This window comes from Lissotriton vulgaris, chromosome 5 (assembly GCF_964263255.1).
Source record: "Lissotriton vulgaris chromosome 5, aLisVul1.2, whole genome shotgun sequence".
Lineage (NCBI taxonomy): Eukaryota > Metazoa > Chordata > Amphibia > Caudata > Salamandridae > Lissotriton > Lissotriton vulgaris.
The window spans coordinates 1,985,704,706-1,985,724,249 of NC_141693.1; the positions used below are offsets into that span (position 1 = coordinate 1,985,704,706).

The window sequence follows — 19,544 nt, forward strand, 5'->3', positions numbered from 1 at the left end:
TGTTTGGTTTCAATATTTTCCTATAATTTGAGGGGCGCTTCTGGTATTTAATATATGCCGGAGAGGGTTCATTTTTGTAGGGTTCATTTTCAGGCGTTCGTTCCTGTTGTAAGACTTTTGCTTGGTCAGTGTCAACCAGCTTACTGATAATGAAAACAAGTTTAATGTTGCCAACCATATCAAACTAGTGGTAGTCCAGTGCAATGAAAACAACATCTTTCCAGGATTCTCTTGTTTGGCACAAGAATGCCTGTCATTAATGTGTGTGATGTATAAAGAGTAGCCTATTACATCATAGTTTAAGTAACCATTACGGCAAGATCACGCTGTTCTTTACATGACCAACCAGTAGGTCTGCTTTTATCTAAGATTCCGATTCATATCCCCAGTTTTTACTTTAAAAAAATTGATTCTATATTCAGCAAGTTTCTTTGGAAAAATAAGTCTCCACGAATTGCCCTCAATGCTCTTAAGGCTGATAAACTTCCTGGTGGTCTCAAATTTCAATCCAATATGGCTGCCTTACGTTATAGGGTAATGCGTCACACGCAAAGAACCTCACAGCTCCATACATCAGAATGGCCTCCGAAAGCAACAGTAGTCATAGAGAGCCGACTAGCAAGGGTCTCAAGTTCAGGACAATGAAGTTCAACCTCCAGGTAAATGCTCCTCAGAATGAAGTGCAGTTGGTTGCAAAACACGCTGTAAAGTAAATAAATACAGAGCTCCACGGTAGTCTCCTCTCTGACTCTCCCTCTTTAACTCTGCTCTACAGAATCACTGACAAAATATCGAAGGTCAGACTATCGACCTACAGAAATATTGCAGCAAGAATATCGAAGTCAAGATTATCGACATCCTATCTACATTATGGTTAGTACAAAAATATCGATGTCAAAAATATCGATGTCAAAAATATCGTTGTCAAAAATATTGTTTTGTAAGTTAAAAAATAATGTAAAATAAAGTAAATACAAATAATCAAATTAAACAGAAAAGATTATAAATATATATATATATTTAAATATACATTAAAAATGTTCATGTAATATACATACTTATTAATGTGTTTAAACAATCATTTTAATAACTTATACATTCTTTTATAAGTTATAAATACATCTATCTACATAAAACAATAATATAAATACAAATTAAATAAATATATGTAACAAATTAAAAAATACATATACTTTTTAATAAAATTTTTACTATAATTAGCATTAAAAAGGTACATTTCTTCCAGATAACAATCACATATCATCAAAAATATCAATACTATGCATTCCCAGTACATTATTAAAACAGTATATAATACACCATAATAACTTCCAGCACGTCGTCCTTCCCACGCCTCCTCCCTTCTAAAAATCTTCATCTGAGCTCTCATCCACCAGAGCTCTCGGCGCTTCACATATATTTCCCCTGAACTAATTCCAAGCCCCCAGATCTTATTCCATTTCCCTGGGCAGCCACGGTTAGCAAATACCGTCCGTTCTGCAAATATTAAAATATATATACATTTTTAATCTTTTTAAAATTAATTATATACTACATTACCTAAAATAATAATATTACATAGTGAAGGGAATACAATTACTATTCTAACTCCAAACAGTGCAACAGTAAGGTAAATCTTGGATAGCGTAGAGGTAAAAATTACTATTCCCACTCCAGTGAGTGCAACAGTAGGGAAAGTGTTGGATAGCGTAGGGGTAAAAATTACCATTCCCATTCCAGTGAGTGCAACAGGAGGGAAAGTGTTGGATAGCGTAGGGGTAAAAATTACCATTCCCATTCCAGTGAGTGCAACAGGAGGGAAAGTGTTGGATAGCGTAGGGGTTTAATTAACATAAAAAATTTATTAATAATTAACAAAAAAATATTAAGAAATACCAATAAAATAAATATTTACTTACATAACATTAAATTACTTCCCACCCTATTCCCCCATAAACAAACAATGCGCTACACATACAAAAATAACACAATTAATTTAATCAATTAATAAAAATGAACAATGTAAAAAGTATTAAAAATAAGTTATCAATAACAATAATTAATTATTTATATTTAAATTACTTCCCACCCTATTCCCCATAAGCCCACAACCCGCTCCACATAAAAAAAATCACATAATTTAATAATCAATAAAATGTCATTACCAATCAATAAGTAATTAACAATAAATTAACAATAACAATATTAAGTATTAATAATTTAATTACAATTCATATAATTATACATTAAAAAGTAATTATAATTAATTACCAATTAATAAACTAATAAATTAATAATGATTAACAATAAATAAAAACATTAATTAATTATAATTAAATTACTTCCCAAACTATTCCCTATAAACCCACAATCCGCTTGGATACTAAAATGTAAAATTTACTTTAAAAAAATTACTAATTTCTAAACAATTAATACATATATTTAAAAATAATGAAAATACATTAATAAAATGTTAAACATACATATAAAATACATACTAAAATACATAACACTACTAAAAATATCAATATTATTGACAATATTTTTGCTAACGATATTACTTACTTCGGTATTACCAACAATTATGTTTTAAAAAAACTTTATTACTTACCTTAAGGTTGATATTCTGGTCAATGATATTCTTGACTATGATATTCTGTCCCTAAGATATTAAAAACTTGATGTAAATGTTGGTTGATATTAAAAAAATCAATATTTTAACTGCGCATCTGCTCTACACGCTGACACCGGAAATTCTAAGAGACCGCAAGTACAATCTGCAATGTCTCAATATCTAAAAAATCACGGAGTTTACTCCACTCCTGGTACCAAATTATGTAGTGGGGTAATAATGGAGATGAGATGTACCACTGATGAAGAATGGAGATTTATTCCATAACCACACAAGCCACGACAGAGGAGGAGAAGCAAAAAGGGCACTGGTCACCTTTGCAGCTCTACACAGAATGCTGCAAGGAGGAACCTGTGAATCCCCATCTCATTCTTCCTTCTGGATTGCAATGATGCACAATAAAAAATATGTACACATATAAAATGCATTAGTAACTATACCGTTCTATAGGTCCACAGAGCATAATAAGGCCCAGGAGGGGGGACACGTGCCCCCCCCCCCCATCTCTTACATGAAAAAAGGCCCTGGGGATGGGCTCCCCAGGGCATAATAAGGCTCAGAATAGGGGGCCATATGCCCCTGCCCCTTTCAATAAAAAGTCCCTAGTAGATGAGGTCCACAGGGCCTAATAAGGATCGGGGAAGGAGGCAACTTGGACCCATCCCCTTTAAAAAAACATAAGGCTCCATGGCCAACCGTCTGCCGTGCACAGTGGGGAGTTGGCTTTACCCTAGAAATTCACAGAAAAAAAAAACAAAGGTTATAGTAACGTTATAGGTAGGTGAATTTGTCAGTGACAGCATTAACGCTTTGTACTAAAATAATAACACAGGCCTGGAAGACAAAAACAGAAGGGGGAATCTGCGAATCTTTGGAATTCCAGAAGGAGTGGAAGACCCTTCTGGGTTGAGCATCTCTTTTCTGGAACAATGGTTTACACTAGCCACAAACCTGACTTTCAGTAAACCCCTGGAGTTTGACCGATCTCAGAGGGTTCCAGCAAGAATACTCACGAGTCCGAAATCTCCAAGACCAATAGTATGCAAATCTCTCCATTATCAACATGTAGAGGTGATCCTTGCCTTCATGTGGAAAAATAACCACATCCTCTGGAAAAGCAATAAAATCTAGATCTCGCAGGATTATAGTAAAGAAACTGTTGACACAAGAAAGGGCTTCATGGGCGCTTCGCCCCAGATTAAGGGCCATGAACTACCAGTTCATCTTTGCAGGCCCATCCAAATATCACGTCACGATTCAAGGGTCTCCACACTTCTTCACTGATCACCTAGCATTGAAAAAAATCGACAGGAAAGATGATAATCTTATGGACATCTCAGCCCCTGGTTCTTCTGCTGCAAGACCTTGAATTACCATTGTATTGACAAATGCACATCTTTGAATATCCTGTCCTCTCTGTAAGTTGTAAGCTATACATCTTGGTATGCAGGTTTTCTTGCCATGTGAAATTCTTCGATGAAACCCAGTCAAGAAATCCATGACGTTATCCAGATAAGCTAATATTCACTAAATTGCTTAGTGTCCAGTTGCTAAACTAGATTTCACTGCGGTTAGTAGCTCTCACACATTGACGTACTGACACACTGACATATGCCGACATACACTGACATACATGCTCTGATGGTATTTCCAATTCCACCACTATCATCCACCACAAGAACTGGATCAGAGCTATTGGGATCTTAAATGATGTTAAAATTTCCTTGATCCTTCCACTCAAGTACCGAAGGTCCACGCTTTGCCACATATAATTTTCCTAAGGATTGTCTTCCTTTAAATCTGAAATTGAGAGGTCTAAAACCAATCATGTCTATTTTACTCCAGAATAACCTTCAGGAGAAATATCAGGAGTGTAAAGTTTTTCACCTAAATAATGCAAAAATTTAGAATTCCACACCTCTTTGCTAACAATTGTATAAGGAAAACCTGAATCTGCATACATATCTATAGAAACTCCCCCAATCAACATGTTACAAATCGGCTTCTTTTTGATTTCCCTGATGGAAGTATCATTAAGGTTAAAGATAAACTGTTATTCCTTCTGAGTATCACACAAATTATCTTGAACAGAATAATGCATAATTTTATTAACAATTGTTTCATCATCACTTGAAGAATCATAAACAACTTTAACTTTTTTACTTTTCTTCCTTCTACATGCTCAACTATTAAACCACAATTAGAACACTGTTCCTTGATAGCAGGACACCGTTTGTTATTAGCCAAATGAGAATCACTGCCACAACTGTAGCATTTAAAATATTAATTTTTCTTAAAATCAAGTGTTTTCGTTTTGGATTGAGGTCTTTGTTTAAAATTAGGCCTATTCTGAACCTTGGATACAACTTGTTCTTGCACTTCTTTATTTTTACTCATTCTTAATGGCTTTGGCACTTCTACTAGAAAGTTTGGCCTTCCTGACTATGGCCCAAACATTCTTAAGATCAGCATCTCCATTAATCCAGAGTCGATCTTGGATTGCTGGATCACGAGTGTGCATAACAACTTGGTCTCTAATGAATTGCTCTTGAAGATGGTCAAACTTACAATCCTCTGAAATGTTTCCGTTACAGAATAACACATTCATTTAGACATTTTCCCTGTGACATCATTTATATGAACAGAAACACAATGTCTAACTTGATAATGCTTCTGGAATGGAGGGAGTGGTAGCGTTCAACATTAGGCGTCTCATCAACTGATAACATTTGCCAAGTGTTTTATGGTTTGTGGAAAAAGGTGCAGCCCATGTAGGTAAGATTAGACTTAATTGTAAGTGACCGCTAGCTCAGAGGTCACTAGAAACTCTCGAAAGTACAAGAAGGGATTAGTCTCTGACAACCATATACCATGACAACTTTGTTTCCCCAGAATGAAAAGTATCTCTAGAGTCGCGGAAACAATAGACGGCTATTTCACTCAGTCATTCGTGCATGCTTCGTTTCACCAGAGTTGCTTAGAAATAGAGAGATGGGCGTTTTCAATAAAAGAAATATCGAACAGTCTTATTTCTTGAGCAAAAGAAATGCACTGCTACAATTGAAATGCTGGTTAAGAAGTACAAGGCATATAATACGAACAGTATTATAAAATAGTTCTGTAAAAGCATGATATGGTTTCTAAGCCATAAACATAGACTACATAAAATGCATAAAATACATACAGTGATAAAATAGTGGCTAAAAGTACTCAACTGGTGCTTATAAAAAATGCCTACCCCGGTGTACCTAACCTAAATCTAGTACAAGGGAGTAGTAAGTGTGGTGTAGCTTAAGTCTAGTTATTTTCTGCCAAGAATCTGTTCCAAGAATTCTCCAAAGGTCTAATCAGCTGCGTACCTTGGTTTTAGAATGATAGAGGTCTTTTATCTCTATCTCAGGACTCGATCTCCCAGCAACCCGCAAGGGTAGCCTGGAAACACTGGAGCTGGATTTCTAGGCTAGCGAAAAGACAGCGTCTTCTCAGAGCTTCAGTTGGAGGGTCGGCTTCCTTCGGCACTTGCTGCTGCAGGGCGTCGGGCAAGTAGTTAGTCGAGCTGCTCCTAAACCACCGTGTGTTTGACTGGGCAAATGTAGGCATATTTATACCTTGAAGGTGCCGAGTTTGACGTAAGATTGGACATAATATCGTCACTAGTAACTCAGTACCTTGAAAACTCTTGGATAAATTAGTATTCAAGCAGGGGGAAGTCCCTGGCTGCTGAAGGCTGGTTTTTCCAAGAAATCGTTGTGGATTCTCGGAGTTTAGTGGAAGTAGGTAGCCATGCCGTATTTGGGCTACATAGGCTAAGACTAAATAAAGTAATGATTCCTATGCCTATATAAGAATTGGGTGAATTATATCTATATATATGCGCAAATTTCCCTAGGGTCCTAGATTCCCACATAACAACCGCTTTTACCTGCACGGGCCACTGCTGCTCCCTGGTGTGTGCAATGGTGAAACCTTCCTGGTAATTTTATTTTGAGTGTGTGCAATGGTGAAACCCTCCTGGTAATTTTATTTTGAGTGTGTGCAATAGTGAAACCGACCTGGTAATTGTATTTTGGTACTGCTCTTCACCCCTCCTCCTCAGAAGGTCTGCTGCTCCATAACACTGTATACTTCAATGACCACCTACCTCACCGAGTATGCGTCTCCATCGTAAAGTCACTTTACTGCCGCATCAGTCCAATTTACAAGATGAGGAGTGGGTTATTGTTTGCCCCCACCTCCTGTTGTTGATACTATCCCCTTTTCACGCCTGCCGCCCGCACTCCTTCCTGTTACTGCTTGCCCCGCAACCCTGCACATCTACTCTGTCATTGCTTGCCCCTTACCTCCACCCCTCATCCCTGTTGTTGCTTGTCCTGCCTGCTACCCCCATTGTTGCTTGCCCCTTACCCCACCACCAGACCAAAACGTTATGATGCGGCCAGCACTGGCAGCGTCATAGAGCTTTTTCCTAAGCACTGGCAAAGGCAATCGGTCTCTTCCGCAAAATCCATTGTCTTGGTTAGTCTTTGGTTTAGCTAAGTTGAACAGCAGTATGGATGTATGCAGCATAGATGAAAGTAAAAAAAAAATGCTATGACGCGGTCAATACTAGTTGCGCCATAGCACTTTTTTTCACTTTCACCATCCTACAGTACAATTAGGTAAAAAACATTGACAAAGCCAATAGAGCTTGCATAGAAGAGACCTTTTGGATTTCCAAATGGTTGTTCCCTAAGACAGCCAAGTCAGAAGTAGCGTTAACATAAAATAGTAACTACCACTCAATGGCGGCTCGCAAAGGGAGTGCTGTGGGGCGATAGGGCGGGGGGCGGCCAGGGTGGTGGGTAGTAAACTCGTAAAAACAACGGGACTGAGGAACATAATAATTACTTTTGTTTGTTTTGGTTTATGTCCAAGTTTACGACACCCCCCACCCTGCTTCTCCCCCGCCCGCCCTACCGCTCGCAGCACGCCCTATGCGAGCCGCCACTGCTACCACTTCCCTTACTATGTGCAAGTGTTGGCTCCTTCACAGGGGCTTCGGGCGCAGCCCTGCCTCTGTGAGTGACCACTTACTGCCCCTTGCCACAACTGCTTATTATTTGAAAGAACAGGGTTCATGAAAACAGCACCGGATTCCTGCCCTGCTGGTGCAGCCCCAGAACTGCCAATCACGGAATCAGACTGAGTAAAAGCAATGTTTTTTCTCTGTGTATATGTGTTTGTAAGTGACTGAGAGTGAATAGGATCGAGTGAGTGTGTGAGTGTGTGTGTGTGTGTCAACAAGAGTGAATGTAAGAATCTGACTTTTAAAGAAGACCTGAATAAGTCAAAGTGAGTGAGAGGAACAAAATGTGGGCACTGGCACAAAGGAGTAAATTACCTAAGGTACAATGCAGATCCTGAAATATAAAACCTATACAGACATAATGTGAGGGGCAAAATGCTAGTTCTGGCATAGTGGATGTTAATTCTATGCCTCACAGAGGGCAGCCATGGCATGTTGGGGCCCAGGGGTGTAAGTTGGAGGAAACAATAACAAAATGCGGGCTTTGAAATACTAGAGGTAATTTTTGACATACCAGTGAATGAATGAATGAATGAATGAATGAATGAATGAATGAATACTTCTTTTGCATAAGTTAACTGAAACTATTTCAATACAAAGTAAAAAACATTTTCTTGCATGATATATAAGGATAAAAAAAAGTTAATAAGATGCGGTTCTTAAGTGCCAGCAATTGTCTCAGGTCCTGTTTTCAGGTTTGAATGTGGTTGTGGCGCTGTGGCCCGTCCCACGGGAGACTATCCCCACCCAGAGTGTTCGGGGCTCCAGGACTGCCTTTGTTGCCGTTCCTCTCGTTTTGGGCTATTTCTCATGTAAAGTGCTAGTGCTTTCTGATTAATGGCCTGGTGTGCCAGAGTTGTGTCAGGTTATGAGCAACTCATTGGGAGCAGGGCCGGACTGAGAACAGAAACCGGCCCCGTCAACTGCTCCACTGCCCCCCTCCTACCCCTCCCCATTTCCGGGGTGAGGGGGAGTGCAGCTGAGCAGTTTTTGTGGGCCGGTTTCGGACGATTTTATTGCAGGGGGTTGATATTGCTGACCCCCCGTAACAAAAACGGCCCCCAGGGGCCCAAAACCTCCCCCCACCATGGCGGCCCACCCGGGAAACGCCCAGTGGCCGCTATGGTCAGTCCGGCCCTTATTGTGAGCCATTTGAAGACACAGAGCCATTGTCTCGTAATTTCTTTTGTCCGACGGCTACGACCAGTCCCCGGAGGAGGGCGCCCGTTTCTTTCTTCTGTTGGCCCCGGGACCTCCAGCACCACACTTTACTGGCTGTAGACCGCAAAACATATGTGGTGCGAATGAGTGCGTTACAGTTTTCAGTAAGGTGGGAGAGAGCGTTAGGCTCGATTGCTGCTTCCTAGTCTTGATCTGATCACTTTCGGGGTCCTTTATTTGAAGTAATCCAGGATCAGCGTTTGAACTATGCTACGGCAGGGTGCAGTTGTCGTGCGGGGGTAGATGGCTCACCTGATAGTTTGGACAAATCTTCCACAGCGGGCCAGAATGTTGGGTTCTCTTTGATTGAGACATACAGCGGAGGCCTCACGGCAGGTGTGTTCTTTTTTACTTCGGCACAGTAGCGGTCGGTGGTAGGAGTGCTGCCGGGCGGTGACGTGGGGAGGGGGAGGGGCAGGGTGGGGGGTAGTAAGCTACGGAATATGGACAAATACAGGTAAGTAAACAAAAAAAATAAATAAAACTAATTTCGTAGTGCGCACTGCATCGCCAAATGCAATGCAGTGCGTGCAACGAAATACGTTTTATTCATTTTTATGTTTACTTACCTTTATTTGTCCATATTCTGTAGCTTACTACCCCCACCCTGCCCCTGCCCCTCTCCACGGCAGCACTCCTACCACCGACCGCTACTTCTTAGGCATAATTGCCTAAGAAGCATCCTCCTTTCAGTTTCTAGGGCCGGGTAGCAGCACAAGAGGTGTAACCAAGACTCTTGTTTATAATTACACAGACATGCCCCTCCTGTGTTTTGGTTTGCCCAAGCTTAGCTGAAATCCGTAATTGGCAATGCCAGCAGTCGTATGTACATGATGTCTCTTCTGGCTTTAGGGTTCAGCGGATAAGACTGAGGTTTGTTAACCGTGTACGAGTCAATCAGCAGGATAAGGAAAGCTAAGGCTTTTAGTGTAGCCCTGTCTTGCTGGAATGAAACTAGTTGGACTTGTTTATTAGTTCGATTTTTCCATGCGGCGTACGAGATATGAGGGAAGGCGAGTGCTGTTTCGTTTAGGTCTGTGGAAGTCAGGGCTTTCATGAGTTGAGTGTTCCATGGCGAGCCAGGGTTTCCAAATGTATCTCTGAGGCGGCTGTTTAAAGAGTCCCCCAGCGTTTTTAAAGATTCGAATGTAGCATTTTAGGTAGTCGGCCTAAGGGTAAGTGAGGGTTTCACCAGCCTAAGCTCCAACCAGAGTCTTGCCCTGGGGAAACACTCTAAGGAAGGGTTTTTAGACGGCAGGGAAATTACTAGGCGCTCTGCTAAATAGACACAAAAGTCTGAACGGAAACAAAGTCAGTATGGTGCAACTAGGTGAGGGGATAAGCCCTATAACCTCCCAATTTAGTGTGAGTAAGACCCTCACAGTGCAACAAAAACAATGACCTAGGCACATGAGAGTGCCCAAAACTGAGAAAAATGTATAAGTGCACCATATTTACTAGTTAGATGCATGAATAGTTAAAGCCGTAGAAGTGTTGAAAATACCTAAGAATTACATATACTAATGTGTGTTTAATCAATGTAGAGTGCATACTAAAGAGTGTGAAGCTAATGTAGTAATGTTTAGAAATGTTAGAGTGCTGTTAAGACTCCATGTTATGTGACCATTGCAGAAGAAATGTAATGCTGCTAAACGTAGAAATGCAGGCCTCATGGGAATGTATGAAGAACGAAAACATGCTTTTGCAGTTCACCTTTAACGGATTATTACTCTTATTGCTATTTAGAATATTATCGATCGTGCGTTAGAAATCATGTTTTATAGAAGTGTTTCATATAATCAGAGTGTATTAACCGTTAGAAATCAGATAGATAGATAATTCTTTATTGTTTGATTATTTAAAATCTTACAATATTTCCAATACAAAAACACATTCAATAAATACAATAGAATAAAAGAAATTATTTCATAAAAAAATTTCTTTAAAAAATATTTATAAAAACATTTTTCTAATTTATTCTCCCAGTTTTATAGATGCTATCTTTAGGAACTTTACAAAGGCAGCGTTCATGACTATATCATTCGAATGTAGACAGACTTTGTGCCTGTCTACATGTCCTTGTTCCACGGATATTAAAATGAAGTTTAAGTATAGCGCATCTTTCGTTGCGGAGTCCGGGACAGATACATAAGAGGTGGACAATATTCTCTTCGCCACCTTTACAAAGTCTACACAATGTGCTGCTGCTGGTTTTTTTCCACGGCGGGGCATGCATAAGGCCTGGTAGAATACCAAATCTTGCTCTCACCAGACATTGTTTGCTTTTTTCAGACCAGGGTATTTCCAGATATTCCTGTACTTTCTTTTTTTCATATCCATTTATTACGGACCACGAGTGTTTTATTTTTGCCAGCCAATTTTTGTCGTGTACAAGTGATAGGTGGTTTGTTGTTTGATTTACAATTTTTTTTAAAAGATCCATTACTTATCTTATTGTTCCAGATGGGCGTTAGTGCAAACTCTTCTAATGCATCACTGAGGTATTTCCATGCAACTGATCTTGTGTTCTTATTTATTTCTTGCCAAAGTAACTGAGATATATGGTTATCGTGGTCATTTTTAATCCTATACCACGTTTTAATAAATTGGCCTTTTCTTGCAAAAGCTTGATTGTTTAACCCGAACTCCAGTCTAATTTGAGCTGGTGAAGCATTATTTGGGGGATAGAAGAGAGTTTTATATGTTTTGGAAAGGACCCTGTTTATCAATTCTGCATCCGTCCCCATTAATGCCTCACTGCCATATGTTGTTGTTGGGAGCAATTTAGCCCCTATAATTTTCAAAAGCGTTAGAAATCATGTTTTATAGAATTGTTTCATATAATCAGAGTGTATTAACAAGAATTGTTTTAGTTTTAGAAATTAAGGTTCACAGAGTGCAGGCCGCTTGCAAGATAATTTAGTAGGCCTGGAAAGATAAAGTTGCTTCTTTGATCTGCACGTGTTAGTTAGAATCAAGTCTCGTTAAAGCATAAATTGTCATTCTTGTGCAAAGTTTATGGCTGAACCCAGATAACTGGAGAGTGGAATTTGGGGCCCTATTCATGGGTATCTGTTGCAGGTGTGAGGGGGTTCCAATCAAGAGAGTGAGGAATAGAGCTCTGTCCGGGGAGACAGGCACAGGCCTGGAGGAGGTTCCAAGAATGTAATGGGGGGTACAGGCGAGCGGAGAAGAAGCCTGGGAAGCAAGGTCAACGCTAACAAGAGGCCCAGCAGAGTATCAGTATGGAAGTAACCAGAATCGAAACCACGTGAAATGTGTACGTGAGGGGCGTCTCTGAGGGGCGTTTCAACTGCAATTGTGATTTTGTATTAGGGACAGCACCCTGGGGTGGAGTTAGAGCAGACGGCCTGAGGACCCTTAGAGAGCGGATGGGTAGGCAGAGAGGGTATGACTCCAATGCACAGAATTACATCAGAGACTAAGGGAAAGTGAGTGAACTTCTTTGGAAGTCACCACTGCTGACACCTTTTTAGCTAAAGGGTTTGTTAAGTAGGGATGTCACTTAGTCTAGTGTATGGATAGTGGCCCACATGCATCAAGCATTTTTGTAGTCGCAAACGGTGCGATTACTTATAATCGGCCGTTTGCGAATGCAAAAGTGCTTTTTGGGATGCATGAAGCAATTTTAGAATTCGTAACATTGTTGCGAGTTCTAAAATTGCGGGTGCTTTTAAGAAGTCGCAGATGTGCGATTTCTTAAAAGCAATGCATCATTACTTTCACAAGTGCAAAGTCGCAATTAGGGTGCCAAATATACCGAGTGGTTGAACCACTCGGTAAATTTGGAAAAAGTGTTTAAAATGCTGCAAATGTTTTTTTTTCTACATTCATGTTTCACACACACATGTCCTTAGGACATGTGTGTGTGAAACATGATGCGAAAAATACATTTCAGGGGTGCATGGGGGGGGGTCCTTTGGACCCCCCCCTGCACCCATTAAATTTTCAAAGTGCCACTCGCAATTTGCTGATGCCTTCCCATTGACTCCTATGGGCCTTTTGGCCCATAGGAATCAATAGTAATTGCGAAAATGCACTTAAGAATTCGGTATTCATTTGGGATTCGGTAAAAATTGCGATTTTTACCGAATCCCAAATGAATACCGAAAACAATGATGCATAGCATTTTGCACTTCTTAATTTGCGATTCCTTATTTTTCGCAAATTAGGAAGTGCAAAATGTAACAATGATGCATGTGGGCCTCTATAACCTGAATTTTCCTTTCTGTAAATGACACTTAAGTTACAACTTGTGTCTATTCTTGTGAACTTGCTGATCCTTGAACTGGTCCTAGTCATATTTTTCTGTCGTTTGAGATCATTCAGAGAATTTATGTTTGTTTTAGTGCCAGTATACCTGATGAACCTTTTATTGAGATGTTTGTATATCCAGTTAACTTTGGCTTTATAATAAACCTTTAAAACTGATTCGTGGTAAGTGGTTCTTCAGAGTTGTGCCAATTATTGGTTTGATTAACTTGGTAATAGATTGCTTTTTACTCATTGACAGGCAACAAAGATTCAGTCGACCCGATTGGGGATTTAGATCTAGAGTGATCAGATAAGAGATCAAAAAACCCGCCTTCCCACACACATAATACTAGATTAAACAGTATGTAGGTAGATACAAGAACTACAGTATAATGGCCATCAATGAGAGAAATATCTCCGGATGTGTTGAAAATGTTCAGTCTTAATTTTTCTTTAAGAGCCAATACCCAGAAGAAAACCAGCCGACAAGTGTTTTGTCGCATGTGGAAAACAGTTCTGCGACTTCCTCAGGGCGCTCAGCCAGTGATCATTCCAACCCGTCTGGGTTTAGAACATTCAGGTGAACTTGGGTCGCTCTAAAAGTATCAGACGTGCTGTGAAAACGAACATCCGGCACGTAATGAATCAAATCTCGATCAACGGACTACAATTGGTAAGACAGGAATCTATGAAAAGTCAATGTGGACGAGCAGGGCAAACGTAGCCTGGTAACGGGGCATCGTGAGGGAGTTTTGCTTGTGGAACGGATCATTCCAAGGACGTGAGTAATCTTGAAGCGAGTGTGCCAAGGAACCCTCACGACGGATCACTGTGTGCCAGGTTAAGTCTTGCCCTGGACATGTCTTGCCCTGGACATGTCTCTAATACCACTGGTATATGGGCAGAATCAATGGCAACTTTATGGTACTGGAATATTGTATGAAATTCTTGATATAAGTGGTACCCATAACAGAATGCCAGCCTTGGCACAATGAAGGTAATTCCTAACATATGGGGCCCTCTGAAGGCACATTTTGGGGTAGCAAGTGGGGTGAACTGCTTGCTAGCATTATGCCCTACCACTTTCATTGGTCACCAGCGTCAGGTAACGATACGAGGGGATCTGTGAGCTGTGCGACATGCATTCAGTGGCGGACATGTTCTGTCGGCCCCTCTTTAACCTTCATTTACCCGATCTGTAGTTATTGTATGATCGACTTCAGGAGGATGAAATTCAGGGATGTGAACCTGTGACGCTGGTGTCAACACAGATGACCGCAGCGGATTCGAGAATACACTGAAGTATTTCCGAGTCTGTGGGCGCTGCGAATCCAGCCAGACAGCTAAATTAGTGCTTTACAAATCCAACCAACCACCAAGCGAGACAAACGGAACACCAGAGAGTGGGAGGCGAAGGTGCGAGAGAGAGATGTGAAAGAGTGAGAGTTAGGCGCAGGGGCGTTGCCGCTATTGGTGCAGCAGGTGCAGGAGCGCCTGGGCCACTGAACCCTGAATACCGCCACATCCAATAAACTTTTAACATCACCACAAACACAGACCCGCGGTTCCGTGGGTGCGCTCAACTTCACAACATTTGAGCTAGTCAAGGAAAGAACGGAGCAGTGGCGTCACTAGGGTTGGTGTCACCCGGTGCGGGTAACTCATGGTGTCACCCCCTCACAACTTACCACATGGTCCTGCCAGTGGATCCAATTGGCAAATAACGGGACCTTACAGAATCCTTAGTAACGTTTGTAAATTTAATTTGTCACACCCCTATTTGAGGGGATGGCGAAGTCTATAATCATTGCTCCTGAGGAGGGAGCAGCCATGCTAGCCCCGAGGAGAAGGCTTCCCCCTCATTTCATGGCGAACCTGGTGGTTTAACCAGATTTAACTGGTGGATGCGTTTCTGCCAGGCAGCTCTCCACCATGGTGGAGTCGTGTGACAATGACACCGTAGTTGAGCCTCCCACCCAGGCTTGGACATCGGAGCTGCTCCTACAAGCCATTCCAAATAAAGGTCTCAGTTCACTAGCACATAAATGCCCAATAAAGGACAGCCAAATTAAGGCCCTGCCCCCCCCTTACTGTACTGTGATGGGAGTGACAGAAGTAAATGGTCTGAAAAATGATAGCGCCACAGAATCACCCCTTGTGTCGTCTTCACATTTCAAATTACTGATGGCAGCTAGTGCCAGGTCCCATGATAGTGAATTATACTGCACATTTTTCATTACATATTAAAATTGTATTAACTTTCAAAGCACAGCAAATAGTAGATGATGACCTTAAAGAACATCAGGTTACCCACCCAGTCATATGTACCCATAGACATTCTTTCAGAGAGCACCGAAAATAGACACAAGTAGTGAATCAGAGAGAGAACAAAGTAAAAGTGAGACCAGCCCCCACATGGTGTGTAGCGAGCAAGCGCAGTGAGCAACCACTAATAGGGGGGAGTTTGGGGGGTTGAACTTCTCCCCTCCCAAGAAAATTTGGGAGACAGAAAGGTCAAAAACAAAGCATTTCTCAAAACATATTAGATTGATGTAAGGTTATAATGAGTTGACAGCAAAACGTATTCAGAAAGTGGCTGTGGGATATGCTTCTAATAGCAGAATGTCCCCAAACACGATAAAATGTGGAAGCAAAAGCCATTTTTCTCCGAGCCATTGAGTTTCTGTCATCATTCAGCACTTCTCCCTTTTCCACAACAGCAGTTCAAACATGAATGGCTAAATATCCTAGTTTGCAAAAGTTTTCTAAATAATAATGGCTCAGCCAGGTTTGCCTCATAATGCAAGATCTGCAGCATGATGTGACCATTTCAACTAATACATTGTTTGTAGCTCAAACGTATCAAAAGTTACGAAAAAATGTGACTTGTGTTGCTGCGGAGTAGATGACATAGCTCAATGTTCTATGTTAGGATGTTAACTTATAAACTGCAAGTAACAAAAGGATCTCTCCGACAAAAGCAGTAGCCCACCACCCACTGGCATATTTACATGATTATGTGCACTTTATGATCTGCATGGTACATGTTCTTTGCAGAAGGTACATTAACCCTCTGAGCTACCTTTCCATGAGTCAAATCTTCCATTAGACAAAATTCCGATCTCTCTCTAGGAAGAACATTAATCACCAGAGTCATCATGACATTTTTGTTGCTACCGAAAATTGCTGGAGGGCAGGGAGGAGGCACTGGTTATTAAGGCTGGCTGAACTTGGTTCCCCAGTTCCAAATTCAGCAGCTCCTCTGCCCGTAGTGCCACATCCTCTCCCCCACTGAACACCATGCTGCAGTGCCGCACTGAGAAAAACTCAGACTGCCTTCAACTACAACCCAATTGTTGCCACCGCGCTACAAACACCTGGATGCGGCTCAATTACGCACTAGGCAAGAAGAGCAATATGTGGCCTACAAAACAAAAGTGACAGCATCCTGGAAAAAGCAAACAATCAAAGGGAATGCATAATTTTGCAAACCATGTGAAATGTAAGCAGGAACAACATGGTTACCTTAACGCTTTTACACTCAGTGTTCAGAAATGAGTGCTTTTGCCTGAAAAATTACGGACATGACTCGGGCCCTGAATGGACCCATTTCAATGGCCATTGCTTAGATCCTTACAAAACGTAAGCAGTATCTATGGTAAAAAAAGACAACATCTCTAGATGCAGAGCAGCAGTACAAATTTTGTTTTTGAACCCTCACATTGCAGTACCTCCAAGATTGGTGCACTAGTTCCAAGCCCAGTGAAAACAAGGCCAAAACAACAAAAATAGCGCTTCACTGGCAAACTCTGTAAAAGTGGCGCTAAATGTATTTGGGTGAGAATAAAATCAATCTTGCCAGTTTGCTACCACTAGTCTGTCTTACTTTATTTAGTCATTTTTCATATTTTTTAAACTTTTATTCCCGGTGCTGCACTTGGGAATTAAATGTCAGAGAAATACGACATTTGATTTCCAGCAAGAACTACGACCCATTAAAGGCAGTGGGCAAAAAGAAAGTAAAATAGCGGCTCCAGGGACAGTCCAGAATCACCAAAAGGAACTATGTAGAAAGCTGACATCGATCTCGCTGCCCACCTCAGTCACAACCCATTTCAGACCAAAGAAATCATCTTTGAATTACATCCGTGGCATGACCCACATTTGAAGTAAAACTGTGTGAAGATTGTGAACCACTCTTAGAAGCTGCAACTCGCTCCAGTCAGAAAGCGAACAGCGTGGAGAGCTCAAAGGCAAATCAGCAGGGCATCCCTTTGGCACTCATGATGAACCCCGCAAAAACTATCATCTGCGTCACTCACAAAGTAAAAAGAAAAGTAGTCTGGGTTATTGGTGCGTACCCCCGTGCAGGTCCGGAGAAACTCACGGACTCACCTGCCCTGCTGTTAGACGGGGAGGGGTGAATATGTCGGTCACGGTGGCCAGCGCCCAGCTCTGCGCGCTCTAGGCAAAGGAATACAATTACATTATGGCGGACCCCAACCCAACCGGTGGTCAAGACGTGCCGCCTCTGATCCTCCTGCTGCAGACCAGTCACGCGCACTTAGGGCCCAATACGCGAATCAGAGAAGAAGAATGACGTCATCCGCGATCCGCCTGTACGCGGGCGGCGGAGGAGACGGTGGCACTGCGCACAGGCACCTCCTCCAGTCCTCCTGAGCAGAAACGTTAGGTTGCGTTGCTGCAAGACAGTCATCCAGTCCTTTCCCTTTGCATTCTGGGACTCGTAGTCATGTATTTATGCAGCTCAAATATAATAACCAGCACAGGAAAGCAAGTGAAAAACGGAAGGCTAGATAAGCTGTGGTCTGTGTTTCTACATGGCGGTATGGGCGGGGGTGGAGATGTAAGGTGGCCGAGAGAGGCCATTCCACATCCGTGGGAATCAAAAGGGGAACATTCATTGCTCCTTTTCCAAGTTGATGATTATAAGCGCTATACAAATGCAATTACACTTCCCATAAGCCCTAGAGGCAGCTGTGACCTTGGCTGACGGGCACAACTCCTGCTATCAGCTGCATGAAGGGCCCGAGGCTGCCCAGCAGGCGACTATTTAAAGAAGGGAACTGTTATCCATAGTGTGATGGGACGGTGAAAGCGTCAACAGGCGAGCGCTGCTCTCATTAGTGAGTGCTTAGAAGGCGCGGGGACAGTCTTCTAAAGCCGTGCAGGGCCGCGGAAACCCGGGACCTCTGGGCGCACTAGTGAGAGCGAAAGAAAGCAGCATATAGAGAGAAGCAGAGAACGAAACAGAAATGAATGACAATTATTCAGAAAACCTGAGTAGTGCTTCGAGGCAGCTTTGTCAATGTGTGGAACTGTATAAAGCGCATTAAAAACATATATCATGTTTCATTCTTCCCCTCTCCACCGGACCCTTCTACTTTCAATTTAGCTTTCATGCCACTCTCGATTTTTTTGTCGGCGCACAGCGCTTGGGGTCGCCCACGGAAAAGAAGGCGCTTCATAGAGAAGAGGCGGCGCGGCATGTCTCGAAAGGTGGGGAAACGGGACTGAAATGAAGATAACGGGCGGGGAGGGGGTCGTCTCAAACAGTGACGAAGGGGTTGAGGGGGTACTCGAGGGCACCACAGAGAGGACAGGTGGCAGAGCGCGCACACGTCTGATGGATGAAGCGCAGTGGATAGGACCGCCGCAGCCTGAGCCCAGGGCAGGGCAGGGTGGTAGCAGCAGGGATGAGAGCGGCTCGCTTGCACCGTACCTTCCTTCCCCCATCCCGCGGGTCCCACGGGCAGCGACGGCACTCTGCGCGGAGCTGGCACGGAGGGCAGCCACGCCGGGCACACTTCCACAAGGGGCAGGTCTGCACCCGCGCCGGGTTTTGTACAGGGCGGAGGCCCTGCATGCCAATAAACACAGCCTTATCATCCAGCGCCCACAGCGTGACTCTGGCACTCTGCCCCAAAGGAAACTCAGGGGCATATTATCAAGCCTGGGCGATAAAATTATCGCCACTTTATCGACAGTTTCCTGCCGATAAAGCGGCGATAATTTTATCGCCCAGGCTTGACAATATGCCCCCTAGTTTCAGCATCCATCATTTATGCGGAAAACGTGGCGGCAAAATCACGTCCGAGGTGTAGAAATGAGCAGCCTGGCGCCTTTCTTGCACCCGTCTCCACTCTGATGGCGTCCTAGCTGTGGGTGTGGCGAGAGCCCCGAGAGATGGTGAGACCGGGGCCCTCGGACCCAGGCAGGAGTTACCTGGGTGGAATAATACATTATCGGGTCTGAGACAACGTTTAAACTGACCCACTCGTCCTTTGCGCTCCAAACGTCAACATCCTGTTCCTTAGGACATTCGTAATA

At 42.4% G+C, this 19,544-nt stretch overlaps 1 protein-coding gene across 2 annotated transcripts in view; it reads right to left on the reverse strand.

The window, feature by feature from the left end:
- Nucleotides 1–19,027, reverse strand: part of LOC147717927 (uncharacterized) — a 126,056-nt gene extending 107,029 nt beyond the window's left edge. The window contains exon 1 of one of the 2 annotated variants that reach the window (XM_086924719.1): nucleotides 18,937–19,027. The gene's annotated coding sequence lies outside the window, so the exon portion shown is untranslated. Of the gene's footprint in view, nucleotides 1–17,588; nucleotides 17,767–18,936 lie in introns of those variants that run through there. The other variant, XM_086924718.1, reaches the window with a different exon arrangement.
- Between the last annotated feature and the right edge of the window lie 517 nt (nucleotides 19,028–19,544).